Source organism: Protopterus annectens, chromosome 6.part0, assembly GCF_019279795.1.
Source record: "Protopterus annectens isolate FY-2018-M chromosome 6.part0, PAN1.0, whole genome shotgun sequence".
Classification (NCBI taxonomy): domain Eukaryota; kingdom Metazoa; phylum Chordata; order Ceratodontiformes; family Protopteridae; genus Protopterus; species Protopterus annectens.
Genome location: NC_056737.1, coordinates 1,608,608,831 through 1,608,629,448, shown reverse-complemented (window position 1 = coordinate 1,608,629,448; position 20,618 = coordinate 1,608,608,831). Strand labels below are relative to the sequence as shown.

At 40.8% G+C, this 20,618-nt stretch overlaps 1 protein-coding gene across 6 annotated transcripts in view; it reads left to right on the top strand.

The window, feature by feature from the left end:
• The window catches only part of HDAC4 (histone deacetylase 4), a 3,124,471-nt gene that overhangs the window by 722,258 nt on the left and 2,381,595 nt on the right, over positions 1-20,618 (top strand). The window lies entirely within an intron of this gene.

The window sequence follows — 20,618 nt, the reverse complement described above, 5'->3', positions numbered from 1 at the left end:
AGGAAACAGCAACCACATTGAAACTAATGACCCCTTACCATTTCCCCATCCAATGTTCACACACTGTGTGTGTGTGTGTGTGTGTGTGTGTGTGTGTGTGTGTGTGTGTGTGTGTGTGTATATATATATATATATATATATATATATATATAAATGTATATATATAACATATATTGGAGTGTGTGTGGATATATATGTACACACACATATACTTATGTGTGCATATATGTGTGTGTATGTGTGCATACATATATATATATATATATATGTGTGTGTGTTTATTAATATGTATACATGTATGTGTGTGTGTGTGTGTGTGTGTATATACATATATATATATATAAATATATATATATATATATATATATATATATATATATATATATATATATAATATGTGTGTGTGTGTCTACTTCACTTCACTGAAATCCCATTTCACTGACATTCATTTCACTGAGACCAAATCACCAAAACTTCAAAACACTGACAACTTATTAAACTGTATCTCATTTCACTGACAGCTTAAAATGCTAAATTTCACAAGACTAAATGGGAAACCATACACAAACTCTCAAAACTAATGGCTACCTCTTTCCACAACTTAAAAACTACTTATATATCTTGTTAACAAAAAACAGACAATATAAAACCAAATTAAGTTGGGGGCTACAGCCCCAATACCGCCCAATGTGGTACTAAGTCCAAGTTGCACTAGTGTGGGGAAAAGGGCATATACCTTTTACTTGCCTCACGGTTCTCTACAGTCTGCCATATCAAGTCTATGTCTTACAATTCAGTGAAGTGAGATTCAGTGAAATGAGTTGTCAGTATTGTGAACTTTAGGTGATTTGGTCTCTGTGAAATGAATGTCATTGAAATGGGATTTTGTTGAAGTGAAGTAGATCCATAGATAAATATTCATTGCTTGATGGTGTTTCAGTACTGTAATTGCATTTTTACTGAATTACTTAACTGTAAACTGCTTTTTCATACTGAGAGTTGCATTTTCTGTTTTGAATGCTCTAGTGTTCCATCTGTGCTTTTCTGTGCATTTTTGTGAGGTTTCTGTGTTCTAGTCGGGTAGCATAGGCTGGATAGAGGCCTGCTGTTATCCAGGCCTGGTTGTTTTGTTTGTTGAGTTTCCTGCGTTTCTGGCAGCCATCTTATGCTGACAGTGTCCTGTCTTCTCTATCACTGAGAATAGCACGGTTGCCTGACTTTCTCTAGCACGAGTGATTGGTTGAAAGAGCAGGGGCTAGCAGGACTGGGTAATAATTCGAGATTCTAGATTCTTCCATCTTTTCTGGTATTTAAACCCTGTGTCTGCATGGGGTTGTGCTTGTTTTTACCACGCTGTGGAGTGGTGATTCATCACTGGGACAAAGCAGAAATTCCCTAAGACTCCAAGAGCAGAATACGTTATTTCTATTTATTTAATTGAATTGCACTTCTTAACACTTTTAATTATGCTATACAGCTAATCAACTACATTTTGCACTGTTATTAAGCTTTTTTTTACCGTTTACTGTTTCACTGCATTTTTGTACTGTTTTATACTGTTTTAACAGTATTTTTCATCGCTAGATAATGTTTCATTACTGTAATTGCATTTTTACTGAATTACTTAACTGTAAACTGCTTTTTCCTACTGAGAGTTGTATTTTATGTTTGAGTAGCTAGTAGCTGTAGTATAGTTTCCCGCCCTCCGTCCTTGTTGGTGTCTTGTTGTTATACTTGGTGGCTTTGCAGTTGCCCGCCCCTAATGTAAATTTGATCTGGGACACTCCTCCCAGTCTAGTGTAATTAGTTCATTCTACCTAATAGAGAGAACATCTCAGAAGGCCAACCCCACTTAAGTTTCTTAACCTTGAATTATATTCTGTTCCTCCTTTCTCCCTTTCCACTTTATATAAAAAATACTTTGCTAGAAAATCTCCATGTGTTCTGACTGAGCGTGCTTCTCAAACAATCTGGAAATATAGAGCTGATAAGAATATTTTTTGGTACTTTTTAACTGTTCAGAATTCTGCACTGTCTTAATTTTTGCTTGACTGGATTATTTATATATTTACTGGCATTGCTTTCTGATACTCTAAGTGCCTCCATTTTGATTTTTTCCTAATTTACAGCTTTCTGCACGTTTTTAGTAATTTTTAATTTAATTGTATTTATTTAAACTGTATTTTCTTTAATATTGCTACACAATCAAGTGTGCTAAATTGCACTGCATTTGAAGTGTTTTACTGCTGTTTTAGCTGCTTTTTTGTTTTAAGCTTGTTTCCTACCTTTCCTGTAACCAGTCTAGTCCAGATACAGATTTGCTGTATCCAGGACTGTTTGTAGGCTTCTGAGCCTCCAAGCCATTCTGTGTTGGAGGGAAGCCTTCTAGCTTATCGGTGGGAGTGGTAAGTACTAGGTAGCCTTTCTACCACAAGAGGAGTGGTTTCTAGCCCAGAAATTGTAGTTTAGTGGCCATTTGGGCAGTTTTTCCATCCCCTTCAACTTTCAGGTTTAAAAGCTTGTGTTTGCACTTGTTTCCTGCCTTTCCTGTATCTAGTCTAGTGCTGATCCTGATACTGATTTGCTGTATCTAGGACTGTTTGTAAGCTTCTGAGCCCCCCAAGCCTTTCTGTGTTGGAGGGAAGCCTTCTACTTTATCAGTGGGAGTAGTAAGCACTAGGTAACCTATCTACCACAAGAGGAGTGGTTTCTGGCCCAGAAATTGTAGTTTATTGAATGTTTGGGCAGTTTTTCCATCCCTTTCAACTTTATGGTTTAAAAGCCCATGTTTACACAGGTTTGCTCTTGTTTAAGCTCCGCTCAGTGGTGCCGAGCTGAGGTAAACTATTACGGGTGTCAGAAAGTCTGCTCTTTAGTTTTTCCCTTAGATCTTGCTTGTTTTTTTCTCTCTTGCACTTCAAATAGACTAATTGCTTTGCACTTCAACAGGTTTTTGTAGCAGTTATTGTAGCACACCTAAGAGACATCAGCACTAGTTGTTCTTCATGGAAATAGCTCCAGTACTTAGTAGTTATGACCACCCCTCCTGGCATGATTAAAGGGCATTTCCCTGTACTTTCTCCTATTAACCTGGTGCACTTTGACATTCTGAGGCAGTGCAGCAACTGCCTGATGTACACAGACAACCCTCTCCTCTTACCTCCCAACACTCGGACTTGTAAGAGATGCACTTATATCACCAAATTGGAAGCTATGCACTCTCCCGCCAAGACCGGTCTAGCTGGTCAAAAGGAGAAGGCAACACTTTCACCACACGACATGGAACACACAGCCCTCCAGAACACTCACTATCAAAGCTCTCGCATAAAAACACAAACCACACACCCACCTTTGCGGAGGCACTCAGTAGAAATTTACCCAAACAGCAGAGACCTCCAAGACAAAAACGCACTCAACCACCACAACACAGCACAAACCACAGGACACATAGCTCACCTCCACAGTGTGCCCCCTCAACCTAAGCCCCTAAGGCTAAACACCTTGCACACTACACTAATCATAGATGACTCAATAGTGAGGCACACAGATGTTCCACTCACTAGGTTGACTAAGGAGAAGGTAACAGTCATAGGTTGGTACTAGGCTATTGGCCCTAGGGCCTATACAAGCCTAGCCATAACAATTCCTTGGCTATTTCTTCCCAGAATATTTACTTCCCTGGTCCCCTGTCTAGCAGGCTGACTGATGTGATCTCTGGGATGAATTTCCTATCTCCCATCCAATCGTCAAGGTTCCTTTTGAAGAGGGCCAAAGAGGCACTCAGCTTGACATGTATGGGCAGTCTATTCCAGAGTATGGGGAGTCTCTGGGTCAGGAATCTATCACTCCAGCATGTTTTATTCATTGTGATGACCAGGTTTAGATCCCTGGAGCATGTGGCTCTGAGGGATTGGGATTTCTTTAAGTGTAGCATGTCCAACAGCTCTGGGTTTGACATGGCCTTGTATGTTAAGATGAGCTCACCTCTGAGTAGGCGATATACGACAGAGTATAGCTGGAGTTTTTTAGACAGTCAGCATAGGGCATCTGCTTTAGGATTGTGATTCTTTTAGTGAGGTATTTCTTTGGCATTTCCAGTTGTTGCAGATGTCTTGTGAGGTACACACCAAGCGTGGCGTTGTACTCTATAATGGGTCTAATGAGGGATGAGTACAGTGGGACAATGACCTCCTTTTTTCTGGATGAAAAGCCCGTAGTGATGAGGTTTGCCACATAGAAGAATTTCCTGACTGTTGTGGCAATGTGGTTATCGAAGGTGACACCACTGCCCACCTGTGTCAGTCCCGTATCACACTTTTGGTGTTTAGTGTACTGCCACTTATGTGGTAATTCATGGGTATATGTTTTTCGCAAAGGAGATAACTATATATTTCTTGGCATTGAGCTTGAGCCCATGGCTCTGGCACCAAACATCTGCTTCTGTAAGGCCCTTTTGTAGAATATCCACATCATTTGGAGATTCAGTAATGGCTCCCAGTTAGCAGTCATCTGTGAACTTTGTTAGCCAAGAGTCCCTAAGTGCTGGCCTGTACTTCAGAGAATTAGATGCCAAACAAGAGTGGTCCCAGGACTGAACCCTGACGTACTCCACTTGTCTGGAGCTGGATTTTAAGTTGGCTACTTTTACAGTGTGGGTTCTGTCAGTAAGCCAGTTGGCAACCCATCAAGTGACTTAGGGAATAATGCCCAGTCAGCTGTCTTGTCAGGTGCCAGAAACTGATACATAACACACGCACTCAGGTCACTCCACAAAAAGTACGAGTATGACTTTGTCATTGTCCATGTGGGTGTGAATGACCTGAGATGCACCTCCCTGGACTACATGAAAAGAGACATGGTGGAGCTCTCGGATTATGTGGCCCAGGCTGGTCTGACACTAGCCCTGAGCAGTACAAACAAAAAAATATTGACTTCAACATTTGGCCAAGTTTTTGGTGTCATTCTAAGGGGATCCAGTATCTGTCTACTTGGGATGACTTGATTGACAGACCTCGATGCTTTGCCAGAGATGGCCTGCATCTGTCACCCCTGGGTTTCCAGGTACTGGCTAAGGCTCTTGTCACCCATATAGTGCCTTTTTTATGCAGTATTCCAAAGACCAAATTACCACCGTAACCGCTATAAATAAATGCAATCTGACGGTCATGCTGCTCAACGCTAGAAGTCTAAATCTCAAGATGCAGTCGCTCGAAGCACTCCCCAAAATGGAGGACATCGACATTTGTGTAACGGAGACCTGACTTAAAGCATCAGAAAGCACCCCTGCACCGCTACCAGGCTATAACTCATTCCACACCTTTCGGCCGCGAAACATGGACCGAAGCTCCAAAGGTGGTGGTGTCTCCGTATTCATAAAGGATATGCACACCTCTAGACCTGTAGCCCAGCATAATGCATCTGAGATTCTTCCGGTACATCTAACATTGGGTAAGACTGCAATCTAGGTCATAGCTTGCTATAAGGTCCCCAACCATGTCCCTAGACTCTCACTCCATGTTTCTAAGCACCCTGGAATTTATCATCATCCAACCCAACACTCTCATACTAGGAGACTTCAGCTATCCCTCCATCAACTGGGACAACTACTCGAGCACCAATGCACTGGCCCATCGCTTCCTGGAATTCATCAGTTCCAATGCCCTGGACCAGCTCATTCTTACCCCCACTTGAGGAAGCAACATCCTTGACCTGGTTATTACCAACATGGGCAACCGTTGCTCTACACCAATAGTCATTTCCTCCCTGGTTAGATCCGACCACAAACTAATCACCATGGAAGTCCACATCTCATCCGCACCCCTCGCAAAAGTATCCACCATGGAAAGCTTCTCCAAAGCTGACTTTGGACTCCTAGAAACAGAGGTGGCTAACTTCACAGCACCCTTGCCAATGGAAAATAGATACATGACTGCCAAATCATACAACAATGCATTGTACGAACTTGTACATAAATGCATGGAACTAGCCATACCCAACAGAACCAAGTCACTCTCCTCCAAAAAAAAGGAAGCCAGTCTGGTGGTCCCCTGCCCTTAATAAACTCTACAACAGAAGGAAGAAACTGTTGTAGAAAAAGGTGAAGCCTCAAGACTGGAAAAATTCCCTTATTAGCCTCAACAAAAAGTTGAGATCCCTCATCAAAACCTCCAAAGCCAGCTATGAAGGCAGAATTGCAGCAGACACTAAAAACAATCACAAAGCCTTCTGTAGCTATATCAAGAATCTCCATGGCAATACCCAGATTTTCTCTGCATTACTGCACAATGGTACCTCCTATACTGAGCCAACAGATATTGCCAATATACTGGCCGACAAATTCAGTGCCATCTTTACCCCTCTATCCCCCCTAAAGGACCAATCTCAGTACTGGAAGAATGCCAGGCACCCTGCATTACTGCAACACAGGTTAAAGCTGCATTGTCTGAGGCCAAGAACACAGCTTCCATGGGACCCAACAGTATTCCAGGCTGTGTTCTACATCACTTACAAAATGAACTGGCACCACATGTGTGTGCTCTGTTCACTCACAGCCTCTCCTCAGGCTTTGTCCCCTACCTAATGGCGCACTGCTACAGTCATCCCTCTCCATAAAGGAGGAGCGACTACAGACCCTGGAAATTATTGCCCCATTAGCCTGACGAGTCTGATATGTAAGGCCCATCATAGACCTAATTAACAAGGATATAGGGAATCTCCAGACTCTAGATCCCATGCAATTTGGTTTTGTGAAAGGTAGATCATGCCTGCTCAACCTGGTTGACTTCTTTGAGTCAGTCACCAGAGGGGTGGATGAAGGTAAGGCAGTTCATACAGCTTACCTCAATCAGGCCAAGGCCTTTGATACCATTCCTCACTCGGGAATTATTGATAAACTCACCAAACTAGGCAGCAACCCCTATATCGGTAGGTGGGTTGCAAATTGGCTCACAGATAGAACACACAGTGTGAAAGTAGTGGACTCCAAGTCAGAGTGCCAACCAGTCGTGAGTGGAGTCACACAGGGATCGGTCCTGGGTTCTCTCCTGTTTGGCATCTACTTCTCAGAAGTCCAGGCCAACACAGAGGGACTCTGGCTGGCCAAATTTGCAGACGACTGCAAGCTGGGAGCCATTATTACCTCCCAGGTAATGCAGACATCCTACAGAAAGACCTCACTGAGATCAATGACTGGTGTCGAAACCATGGCCTTAAGCTTAATGCCAAAAATGCATCGTCATCCCCTTTGGAAAAAACTCAGTTCCCACTAATTACCACATCGGTGGAAGCCCACTGAACACTGAAAGCATTATAAGAGATCTGGAGACACAGGTTGACGGCATTCTCTCCTTCAACTACCACATTGCCATTGTGGTCAGAAAGTCCTGTATGGCACATCTCATTACCAAGGGTTTTGCATCCAGGAAAAAAGAGGTCATCATTTCTCTCTACTCTTCCCTCATTAGACCAATCATAGAGTATAATGCCCCATTTGGCATGTACCTCACTAGACACCTGCAACAGCTGGAGAGGCCACAAAAGTACATCACGAAGAGGATCCTAGGCCTTAAACACATGTCCTACACAGACAGACTCAAAAAAACTCCAGCTATTCTCCGTTTCATATCGTCAACTAAGAGGCGATCTCTGCTTAACTTACAAATCCATGTCTGACCCAGCTCTGTTACAAATGTTACATTTAAAGAAATCCCTGTCCCTCCGCACCACATGCTCCAGAGACCTCAACCTCATTACCACAGTCAACAGAACATGCTGGAGGGACAGGTTCATAACCCAGAGAGTGGCCATGCTCTGGAATAGACTTTCCATACATGTCAAACAGAGGACCTGACTAGCCCTCCTCAAGAGAAATCTTGATGAGTGGATGGGAAATAAAAAGTTCACCCAGAAGATCACTCCAGTGGCTCTACTTGATAGAGGCACTGGGAACTATGGGCGGCACAATACCAGGGCATTTCTGTGGGCTAGGCTTGTAAAGGCCCCAGTGCCATTACCCTAGTACACACCTATGAATCTCTCTTGCTCTGTATGTATGTATGTATATATATATCTAATAGTGGATATAAAAAGTTTGCACACTCCTGTTAAAATGCCAGGTTTTTGTGATATAAAAAAATGAGACCACAATAAATCATTTTAAAACTTTTCCCACCTTTAATGTGACCTATAACCTGTACTATTTAATTGAAAAACAAGCACATCTGTTAGTTTAAAAAATATATTAAAAAAAAAAAAAAAAAAACGTACAATACACTGGTTGCATAAGTGTGCCCACCTTTAAACTAATGCTTTGTTGTGTGTGCGCACCCTTAAACTAATACTTTGTTGAAACACCTTTTGATTTAATTACAACATTCAGTCTTCTTGGGTACACACTTGTCATCAATTAAAGGGGCTCTGATTAACCGCAGATAAAGTTCAGCTGTCCTAGTATGATTTTCCTGACATTTTCTCAGTTACCTGTTTCAGCAAAAGCCATGGTTCGCAGACAGCTTAAAAAGCATCAAAGGGATCTCATTGTTGAAAGGTAGGAGAAGGGTACAAAAAATTTCCACAGCATTGGATATACCATGGAGCACAGTGAAGACAGTCATTAATAAGTGGAGAAAATATGGGCAAACAGTGACGTTGCAAAGAACTGGACATCACTCCAAAATTGATGAAAAGACAAGATGAAAACTGGTCAGGGAGGCTGCCAAGAGACCTACAGCAACACTGAAGGAGCTGCAGGAATTTCTGACAAGTACTGGTTGTGTACTTCATGTGACAACAATCTCTTGTATTCTCCATATGTCTGAACTATGGGGTAGGGTTACAAGACAAAAGCCTTTTCTTACACAGAAAAACATCCAGATCTGGCTAAAATTTGCAAAACAGTAAATCAAGTTTCCCAAACACATGTGGGAAAATATGTTATGGTCTGATGAGACTAAAGTTGGACTGTTTGGCCACAATTCCAAAAGGTATGTTTGGCGCAAAAACAACACTTCACATCACCAGAAGAACAGAATCCCCACAGTGAAGCATGCTTTGGGGTTGCTTTTCTTCAGCTGGAACTGGGGCTTTAGTCAAGGTGGAGGGAATACTGAACAGTTCCAAATACCAGTCACTTTTGGCCGAAAACTCTCAGGTGTTTGCTAGAAAACTTAAGATGAACAGGAATTTCACCTTTCAGCACGACAATGACCACAAGCATACATCCAGATCAACAAAAGAATTATTTCACTAGAAGAAAATTAAAGTTTTGGAATGGCCCAACCAGATCCCAGACCTAAATCCAATAGAAAATCTGTGGGGTAACCTGAAGAGGGCAGTGTACAAGAGAAGCCCTCGCAATCTGACAGATTTGGAGCGCTGTTGCAAGGAAGAGTGAGCAAATATTGCCAAGTCAAGATGTGCCATGCTGATAGGCTCTTACTCAAGAAGACTGAATGCTGCAATTAAATCAAAAGATGCTTCAACAAAGTATTAGTTTAAGGGTGTGCACACTTATGCAACCAGCGTATTGTATGTTTTTTATTTTTTATATTTTTCCCCTAACAGATTTGTCTGTTTTTCAGTTGAATTGTACAGGTTATAGGTCACATTAAAGGTGGGAAAAGTTTTGAAATGATTTATTGTGGTCTCATTTTTTTATATCACAAAAACCTGGCATTTTAACAGGGGTGTGTAAACGTTTTATATCCACTGTGTGTGTGTGTGTGTGTGTGTGTGTGTGTGTGTGTATCTACACACACACACACACACACACACACACACACACACACACGCACAAGTATATAAAATGCATTTTTTTCAAAACACAGTACATCAAACAAACTCATTGGTAGTTACCATTATCTTCAACTAAATTCATCTAAAAAAGTTATCACAAATGTAAAATAATTATTGCAGGTGAATATATCCCACCAGGTAAGAATACTGCCATACTAGAAAGCCTACTAAACTGGATGTCATCCTCCCTTCCACAAGAAACCATGCTATTAGGTGACTTTAACATTGACTGGACTGACTGTTCCAGCCAAAGTCCCACCACCTATGTTAACCTCCATGGTTTTAACCAAATTATAACTGCCCCCACAAGAATTGACAAATCCTCCAAACGCCTGTCCATCTTAGACAGAATTCTGCTATCAGACCCCACGCTGGCTCAACAATCAGGTTGTCTTCCTGACAGTCTGAGCGAACATCGAGCAACTCACCTAATTAGGAACCGATCCCACCACAATAAACAACCCATCCTCAGAGTAGTACGTAACAGAAAGACCTTCAGAGCTAATTACCTAATCAATTCACTAAAATGCTGCAACTGGACTCCCTTAAAACAACTACCTCTAGATGAAGCCGTGAAGTACTTTAACTCAACCTTCCTAATCTCTTGAAGTGTCATGCACCCCCCCAGAACCATTAGAATTAAAACTAACTATGCCCCATGGCTAACAAAAGATACTAAAACCATAATGAAAGAAAGGGAGAAAGCCTGGTTTCAATTTCACAAAAAAACCCCACTACCTTGAGACAGAATTATCTTGAACTCCGCAACAAAGTTAAAAAACTGATAAAATTTGACAAAACTAATTATCACAAAACCGTGCAAGAAAAATATGCTCAGAACCCTCAAAAATTCTGAGCCGCAATAAATAATTTACTGCATCCAGGAAAATCCATCATTCCTACCCCTGTATTACCATACAACCATGACAACATTTCCACCCAAGTTAACAAATACTTTACCGAAACAGTCCAAGCCCTAGCCAACACCCACAACACTTCTAGCAGCCCCTTACCTACAGAGACCCCCCTACCCATTTCAGTACAACAAACAACTCCCAGTTTTTCCCTGTACCCAGTCCCCACTAATACAATTGCTATACTCCTCAAAAAAACTGAAACCAACCACTCTGGCAGCTGACAATCTACTGGCAGACTTCCTTCAAGTAACAGCTGAAACTATAGCCTATCAAGTGTCCATTCTCTTAAATAGGTTAATATCAGAATGCAAAGTACCTCACTCCTGGAAAATATCACATATTATACCACTGCACAAAGGGGACAAGTCCCTTGAGCTTAGCAACTATCACCCTATTGCAGTTCTATCACCTTTATCAAAAATATTAGAGAGTTGTTCATTCCCAGCTAATGTAGTACCTCCTACAGAATGACCTGCTATCCAAATCCCAGCATGGCTTCAGACCCTCCCATAGTACTACCATAGCACTACTCTCATTTACCAACATTGTCAATCACCATAGAAACAATATATTCTTAGACTTATCAAAAGTCTTTGACATGGTCAACCATAATATGCTTCTAGAAACTCTCTTCCCGTAACATAAGCTCCTCCACCATAACATGGTTCAATAACTACTTATCAGACCGTCAGCAGGCTGTTCTATGGCAAGACCAATTGTCCCCCCTATTTACCAGTAGCTATAGGTGTCCCTCAAGGGTCCATCCCAGGGCCTTGCTATTCTCATTATTCACTAACCAGATAGCTTCATCCTCACTCTCTGCCAACGTAGTGCAATACGCAGATGATACCACTATTATATGTGCCTCCTCCACCCTACATGAGCTAAAAACCATGACCCAAAACAACTTTTCCTTAGTTAGAAGCATGGTTCACTAACATAAAACATATTCTTAATCCCCAAAAAAAAAAAACTCATTCTCTTTAGCCCTGGTAGATCTCCTCCACTAAATAATGATTTCACCATAAGATCTAAGGATAATATACAAATCACCCCAACAACACACACAAAACTATTAGGTGTTGAAATTGACAATAATCTAAAATTTAACATACACATAGCCCAAACAATTAAGAAAGTTAACAAAAAGCTCGGTCTCCTTTACAGGAACAGTATCACTAAAACTACCAAAGCCATCTTAGCAAGGACTCATCTCTTATCCATTCTCCTTTATGCCTCCCCCATCTTAACTATCCTTCGCCACACCGAACTAAGCAAAATGGAATCCTGCTACAACAAGATTGCCAAGTTTGCTACTGATGCATCTCATAGATCCCATCACTGTCTAGCCCTCAAGCAACCTAATTGGCTTGAGTTACCTCAACTACTCCTACTCAACCAACTCTCAATAGCTCACAAGCTCTACTACCTTCCTGACAAAACCCCAGCATTTCATAATCTAATTCACCCCATACCACCACTGGAACCTTAAGATCTACTTATCAGAACCACATAAATGTCATCAAACAAAAATGATGCTGGTAAATCCCTCTATGCCTGCTCCATTGCCAGAACCTGGAATTCACTACCAGGACACTTGACTGCCACCTCCCAATTTAAAAACCTTCTCAAAACCCACTACTTAAATAACTGCCATTGTTCATGTCACTCCCCAGGTTAAGCCATCCCACTGCACTGTTAGTAGGATTCTGCTAAGGATCAAATGGTTGCACCCCACATCCCATTAGTTAAAGATAAAAAAAGTAACTTAACTCTCACCTATTCATATACATATATATATATATATATATATATATATATATATATATATATATATATGGATATGGCTTATTATCAAATATTTAGATATTGTTAATCTCTGCTATATGTATTTTTAGTATATATGACATTGTTTTCTTATATATTACTATATTGTCTCTTTTGAACTGTATTGGTATTTGGAGCTTTTCTCCCCGGGCCTCCATTGAAAATGGACCTGTGTCCAGTTGGACTTTCCCAGTAAATAAATGTAAAATAAATAAAAATAATAAAAATAAACTGAAAAGCCACATTTGTGGTGGGGCTTACCCTCCACACCCCTGGGAATTAAACGTTCTAACTTCAGGATCATACAAGCTCCTAGAAACAGAAACCCCCCCTGAATTATGTAACAGTCAGTCTGCTGAAGTTTGGCTGTTACATAATTTGATCAACTATACCACCGATGAATGTCACCACTATTTCAGCATGCAACAAAGTTTGTGTAGCGATAAATCCTGTAACAGAAGATCCTGTAGCAAGGGTCCTACTAGGGTTGAGCTGCCTGGATCTCATGTCATCCTCAGCCAGCCTGACAAGATCCTGTGGGTAAACCTGGTATAACTGGGACCCAGAAATCCTGGGCTGAGGCAAGCTTGAAACGGCCTTATTTTGTTTTGCCTTGGGTCTGGACTTGGGTATGGCATTGGATGTTTGTCAGCCTAGGCTACAGCCTGCAGTCTGTCAGGTGAGGATTCCTCTGATGTTCTGAGATGGAATGGGAGTAGTGAATATAGTAACAAGTGATAAAATAACTGTAAATGGAATATTTAGAAAAGGGTAGGAGCAAATTACTTAGAAAAAAATGGAAATTATGGGAACAGTGCATGCAGAATAATGTTTTGGAGGAGGAATGAGGTTTAAAAGAAGACAGGATGTGAATGAGCTATCTAATGTTTGACTAGCAGTGACTGGATAAATTATATGTGATCTATAATGTTTGCAACTAAAAATATGTCAGTATGGCTTGTTTTCATTTATATAAATGTATGATTGCATATGTCAAGTTGTTTCTTTAAAAAAAAAAAAAGGCTGTGATCTGCAGAGTGACCCTAGATCCATCAGATGCCCTGAGTCCTTCAGCCTATGTGAGCATTGAGGAGGCCTGCAGGGTACTGGACTTCAGAAGGGTCTCACCAGAGCCTTCTGCTGCATACACTGTCATTGGAAGAACTACAGATGTGTCTCTTCTACTTCAGTCACAAGCCTGGATGGACTGTCAGATGGCGACCATGTGTCTTTAAATGCTGCTTCTTCCCAAGAGAAAAACTAGGCTCAGTCTGACCAATAGATTCCCTAATGCATGAAGACCTCCGACACTCCATTATCTAACATTTATTTCCAGTGATTCAGCCATACGCTCATAGCTCTAAAATTAAAACAAATGCAATGTGGATAGGCTTGTCATGCTCCGGGCCCAAGCAAAAAAAATGTGTGTGTGGACATTCTGATGATGGATTAGTTTTCCACACTCTAGGCAAACATTTGACTAAGCAACTGACATCTTATACATTTTAGACCTTGAAAATGGCAGAATTGTTCCATAGTGAGATACTTATCTCTGATCAAGGTTCTGCTTTGGACCAAATGACTGTCAACACTGCCAAGTACAGTTGTGCACTGACGACAAGAAAGAATTGAAAATATGGTACCAGACAATGACCCTTATACCGTGACATTCTGACACTGGAAGTGGGGGGGGGGGGGCAAGATGATGGGACTACAGTCTCTGATTTTTGGGCAGACCGAGAGCTTCCACAGCAGGAAATCCCAGAGAATTATTACTGCAACAGTGAAGACAATCAAGCATCTACATTTATGGTAAGCATACACAACTGTCCGTTCTGAGGATTGTAAAGGAGATAAAGGCACTGGACATGAGATCTCTAGGAAAGGGAAGGAGCAAATTTCATTGAAATTTAATTTGTGGAAACAATATTTGCAGAATAATGTTCTGGTGAAAGAGTGAGGTTTAACTTAATCCAGGAGTTGAGCAACAGCTGCCATCTGACATTCCACCCAGGCTTGTGATTAAAGTAAAAGAGAGACATTTGCAGTTTCTTCCAATGACAGATGACTGGAGTGAATGAAAGGTGTATACTGCATGACAGTTAAAAATGGAAACTGTTAAAGATTTTATTCTCTTTGTATTAATGTATATACATTTGTACCACTGCTTAAAATGTCATAACTTGATAAAAACAGATATATTTTAAAAGAGCATGGGTTTTACAGTAGGAGTCTGTGTTTGTTGGGCCCTCTTAGATGATATGGATGCCATATTGCAAGTTGACAACATATCTGAGTTTCCACTCATTAGGAAACATGGTTAGCCAGAGACTCTTAATGTTGGCTTGGACAGCAGTAGACTGTATGCCCAAGAAAAATAGACCCAAACCCCAGTCCTCTGGGATAGCAGTGGTGACATGCCTTTTTTTCAGGAGAGTGTGCTTACCAGCTCATACTTGTGGTTCCTGCCTTTGAGCTAGTTTTCTGTCCACTGAGTTCTGTGAGGGTTAATATTTAATTGGACCTGTTTCTGAGATATAACACAGTGTCAGATAGTATCTGAGGACTTGTCTGAATCCAGGTAGGCAGTGTGCAACAATTTGCCATCATCCAGTGGGTCTCTGACCTCATGTAAGAATTCTACTAGATTTAGAAGGCAATGTCTGCTTTTCACAAACCAGATTGGTTAGGATTGAGGGTTTGTAAGCTGCCATAATCATTGTTTGTGAACTCTATCACAATATACTGGGTTATTTTGCAAATGATTCTGGTAAGAATAATAAGTTAGTAGATCCCCTAGTCAGTGGTGGGGCCACTCTTGTAGGGAATACCACAGTCACAAGAAGCTAAGATGGAATAGGTTTAAGAGGGACTCTGTGAGCCAGTGTTTTAAGCTTTAAGAAGAATTCAGAGAAACAGTGCTTTAAATTTAAACTGAATGTAGAGGACTTTCTAATACTTTCTTATGTGGGGGTGGGATGTCTTGGAGAACGTTTATGAAGATCTGTTGTAGATTGTATTCCATTCTATTAATGTATTATGTTTGTATTTTCTAAAACATTATTTATTGTAAATGTTTAAATAATAAATGTCTTGTAAGCTGGTCATAAAGCCTTTGACCTTGTATGTCTGCAGTTCCTAGTATAGTCTTGTCTGCTTTGTTATTTTATTTCTTAGGCTAAACGTTTGTTTTCTTTGTCCTTATCGAGAGCACTTACCCTTTTTCATGGGCGTTTTCTCTTTATGTAGTCATCTTTGCCATCCTTGACTTTACTTAATTTGTCTGATTTTACACTAGTTTTTTCTGCCATATTAGTTGTTCGCAAGTTCTTGTAATTAAACAGCTAACCCATTTTCTTTCTTTTCTTCAAAACGATTAACAAATATTAAACTTCTTCACTATAAAAACACCAAAAAGTTTTGATGTAGCAAGGAAATGAGGACCAAACGGTATTATAGTACTTTGTTGTAAATAATTTATTAAAAAATAATAAATCAAAACATTAGTGCTTCAGTCCTGCACTGAAGACTTTGTTAGATGAATGTAATACGTAACACATTGTTTATATACTCAGATTAAAATTACCAGACCAACCTATGTGACTGCCAGTGAATTTGTGGCTTTCGGCTGTCAACCAGTTTATAGCAATCAGAAACGTCAGAATCTCTACAACGTCCTCTTCTTCACTATAAAAACACCAAAAATTTTTGATGTAGCAAGGAAATGAGGACCAAACGGTATTATAGTACTTTGTTGTAAATAATTTATTAAAAAATAATAAATCAAAACATTAGTGCTTCAGTCCTGCACTGAAGACTTTGTTAGATGAATATAATACGTAACACATTGTTTATATACTCAGATTAAAATTACCAGACCAACCTATGTGACTGCCAGTGAATTTGTGGCTTTCGGCTGTCAACCAGTTTATAGCAATCAGAAACTTCAGAATCTCTACAACGTCCTCTGTCTTACACAAGTTTGGTCCTTTCTAATTATTTGACATGTATTCATTTTTTTCATACTTTGACGTTTGAATGTTAGTCTCTCCATGATAAGTGTGTACTTCATTTAACTGAGAATCGCTTTGAAACCAATAACCCAAACAGTGTTTGAATTAAAACAATAAAAAGTAAAAAAAAAAAAAAAAGCTGAAGCAGATGCTTAAATGAACCTTTAATCCAGAGTTTGAATGCTTTCATTCCTCTTAGTAGCAGAACTTCATCAGAAACATGGCAGCTATTTTGTTACAAGGTGTAAATTGCCTCAAAGGTGCCAAAACTCTCAGCATTTAAAGGTACACACACTCAAAATGCACTCAAGTCAATGTGCCACAGGTGTCAGTATGATTCCATCTTAGTCCACATAGGTGTAAATGACCTGAGATGTACCTCCCTGGACTATATGAAGAGACGTTATGGCGCTTTCAGTCTGTGTGTTTCAGGCTGATATGAGCCTAGCACTGAGCAACATATTATCATCACTGAGGATGATGCCACAATATGAGCAAAAATGACTGATTTCAATTTCTGGCTGTTTTTCTGGTGTAATTTTTAGGAGATCCAATATTTGGGAGCTTGGGAGAAGATTGTCAGCAGACCACGTTGCTTTGCCAAGGATGGTCTGCACCTTTTCCCTCTAGGCTTTTGAATACTGGTTAAGGCTTTGTCTGCCCTCATAGTGCCCTTTTTAGGCAATGCCAAATTGACAAACGTACCAGTATAGCAAAATCAACTCAACAGAACCTCAAGTTTTACTGCTGAATGCCAGGAGCCTAAATAAAAAAGTACTCTCCCCCCAGGCCCTCCTCACACTTGAAAATATAAATATCTGTGTATTTACAGAGATAAGGTTTAAAGAGGCAGAGAGTAACCCCATCAGTGCAAGATTTTGGGTCTGTATTAAACCTCATATGTTCTACAACATATGAGCAAAACTTGAATCTTCGAATATATATTAAAAACGTAAAAAAAAAAAAAAAAAAAAAAAAAAAACACTTACCTTAATGCTCTGCACCGCCCACACCCCCTGCTACTTAAGTATACCAACTCCGAAACTACATTTCAGGGCAGAAAAGGGAAATTTTCTGATTCTGCGCATACGGAGCCGTAGTTCGATCATATGGTGTCGACCATATGACATTCGAACTTCGAAACGTTCGATAATTTAATAGGGACCCAAGATTTCAGTGCCTTCCACACTTTTAGACCAGTAGATGTACAGACGAGGACTAAAGGTGCAGTTGTCTCAGTATACATCAGTAACAGGCATACCTCTATGTTGGTCAAGCAAGATAGTGTGCTGGAGTTCCTCCATGTGCAGATCACCATATACAAAATCATGTACCATATTCTACCCAGTTATAGGTAACCGTCTGTGTTCCAAAAAGCTCACAATGCATACTTGGACTTGCTGGAGACACTTACCATCCAACCCAACACCCTACTCGTGGGAGACTTTAATTACCCCTGTATAGGCTGGGAATCCTACATGACCTCAAATCTACAGGTACAGAGATTCCTGGACCTCGTAAATACAAGCACCCTTGACCAAATAGTGAGTAGGTCCACTAGAGGCTCCAACATACTGGACCTTGTTCTCACATGTATGGAGGAACACCGCATCCTCCCATGTCTCGTCCTCACTGGTAAGGCCTGACCATAAAGCTGTTTCTATCAAAATCAACTCCATAATCTGCTTAAAGCCAGAAACAGTTAGGAAATATTCCAAGGTAAATTGCATATTAGTAAGTGATAGTTTGTCAAAATTCAGTGCCCTCCAAACCCAAAGAACATGCTAGCCTATGTTTAATTGCTCTCAGAAACTCAGTGCAACACTTTTAATAGTTGCATAAAGGTTGCTTTAACTGCCAGAAGTAAGCACAGAACTAGCCCCAGAAGCAACCACCTACTGGCATCCCAAATTAGACAGATTATACAACCAACGAAAAAAAAAAAAAAATGACCAAAATAAGAAAGGGTAGTTCCTGTAAAGGTGAAATCTCTCTCATCAAAGTAAGTAGGCAACTAAGAGAGCTAATTAGGTCAAGCTAAGCCAGCTTTGAAGTTAGGATATCCTCCTAGGTTAAAGATTGTCATAAGGCCTTCAACAACTTTGTCAGAAATCTCAAGGGCAGCACACAGCAATGTGCTGAACTGGTGGTTAATGATCCCACATTCACCTAGCCTGGTGATATAGTGAACCTGTTAGCAGACAAATTCAGTTCCGACTTTACCCCTCTCTCACTCCCAACCATCCCCCAAAATTACTTTCAAACATAACCTCTCCTTCTATAACTACGGAGCATGTACAGGCTGCACTCAGTAAAGCCAAGAACATGGCCTCAGTGGGCTACAGTAGCATCCCAGGATGCTACCTGAATAGTCTAAAATGCTACTTATTAGGACCTCTGGAGTCATTATTTAACTATTGTCTTAAAACAGGCTTTGTGCCATGTGAATAGGGGACTGTAGTGCTCACCCCCCTTCATAAGGGAGGACCTTCAAGAGATCCTGGAAATTACAGACCCTTTAGTCTGACTAGTCTTATCTGCAAGGCCAGGGAAAAATTAACATGGAAATTATCAGCAAGGGCAATGGAGACCTCCAGACATTGGATTCATCCCAGTTTGGCTTTGTCAAAGGAAAGTCATGCATACTGAATCTGGTTGACGGTATTGTAAATGTCACTAAGCAATGCATGAGGGGAAAACTGTGGATACTGCCTACATAAATCTGTCTATGGCATTTGATACAATACCCCGTTTGGACAATGTCTTTATGCTATCTTATGTGAACATCTACAGATAAGTAGGATGCATGTAACTGTACTTGTAGTGGGGTATTTCATAGCAAGCCTGTGGACTTATAGTACCTGATTTCCTCAGTTACAGCTCTTTCTATATCAGTGCCTTCATTGAAGGCTATGTTTGTGCCTTACTTTCCTAATTATGGTAAGTTCATGTCCATAGTGGAACTTTCACAGCAGCAGAGGTTGGATTGTTTCCTCAAATCTTCTGCAGTTTTTTCCTTTCAGATGGTGTACCAAAAGGGTACTTTACTCTTACGATTATGAGCTTTTTGTTAAGCGATTAAGAAAGGAACATTGCCAAAAACAAAGCATCTCTAGTCTCCGTTAGTCTTGCCAATAAAGAATCTGGTTGAGGAAGAGGGGGAAGCTATTATTTTTCCTTGCCCAAAGACCCAGATTTTGGTGAAAGTCTCCAGATGATTCAGCAGAAGAGTAGCTGGCAAGCAGCCTGCATATACCCTTCCTTCAAAGGAGACTACAGAAGGTTTGCAGGTTCAACCCATAATCCTGGCTGGTAAGTTATCTTTGGTAAACCTCCTGAAAGACCCTAAACAACAGTAGGGGCTCAATCAGGGTAGCTGGCTTTTACAGCCCCTGGGGCCTCCCCAGCTCTTCACCTGAACAGTTTGTTTTTTAAACTGTAGCAAGCTGATTGTCTGCTTGGCTTGCTACAGCTTACCCCACACAAAGTGCTGATGCACTGACTCCCTTTCTGTACCATTATTCGGAAATACCAGTACAGAAAGAACTTGAAGAGTGCAGGAACTGCACCTCAGGATCACACCACTAACACCTTACACATAGGGCAGTTGTCTCCTGTGCCCCACCCTTGCTACGTTACTGGCCCTCATACCCAGTACCCAAGAAAGTGGATGTTGTCTGTTAATGACCCCCCCCCCCACCCAACCAGATACTATCTCTGGTGCAGCCCTTAGAACTATTCCAGCACCTCAGAGCCCCCTGTCAATCCTTCAGGCAAAGTCCTTTCTGATAGGTTTGGGAAGCATATGTTATCTTACTCATATGGTATATTTCCAGAAGGGTTTGATAAAATGCACCAGACATTGGAGAGGTTGCTGCATGAGTTGTTGAAATGATTTAATAACTCTGGAGCCACCTCTACTGAGTGACCGTATACTCTGAATTCTTTACACTGCAGCAACGTGACATGCTTGAGTAGCAGAACCCAGCAATACCTTATGCCAGAACACCAGACTGTACCTTACCAGTTTTGACAAAAACACATAGAAAGTTAACTTACCTTGGTTTCC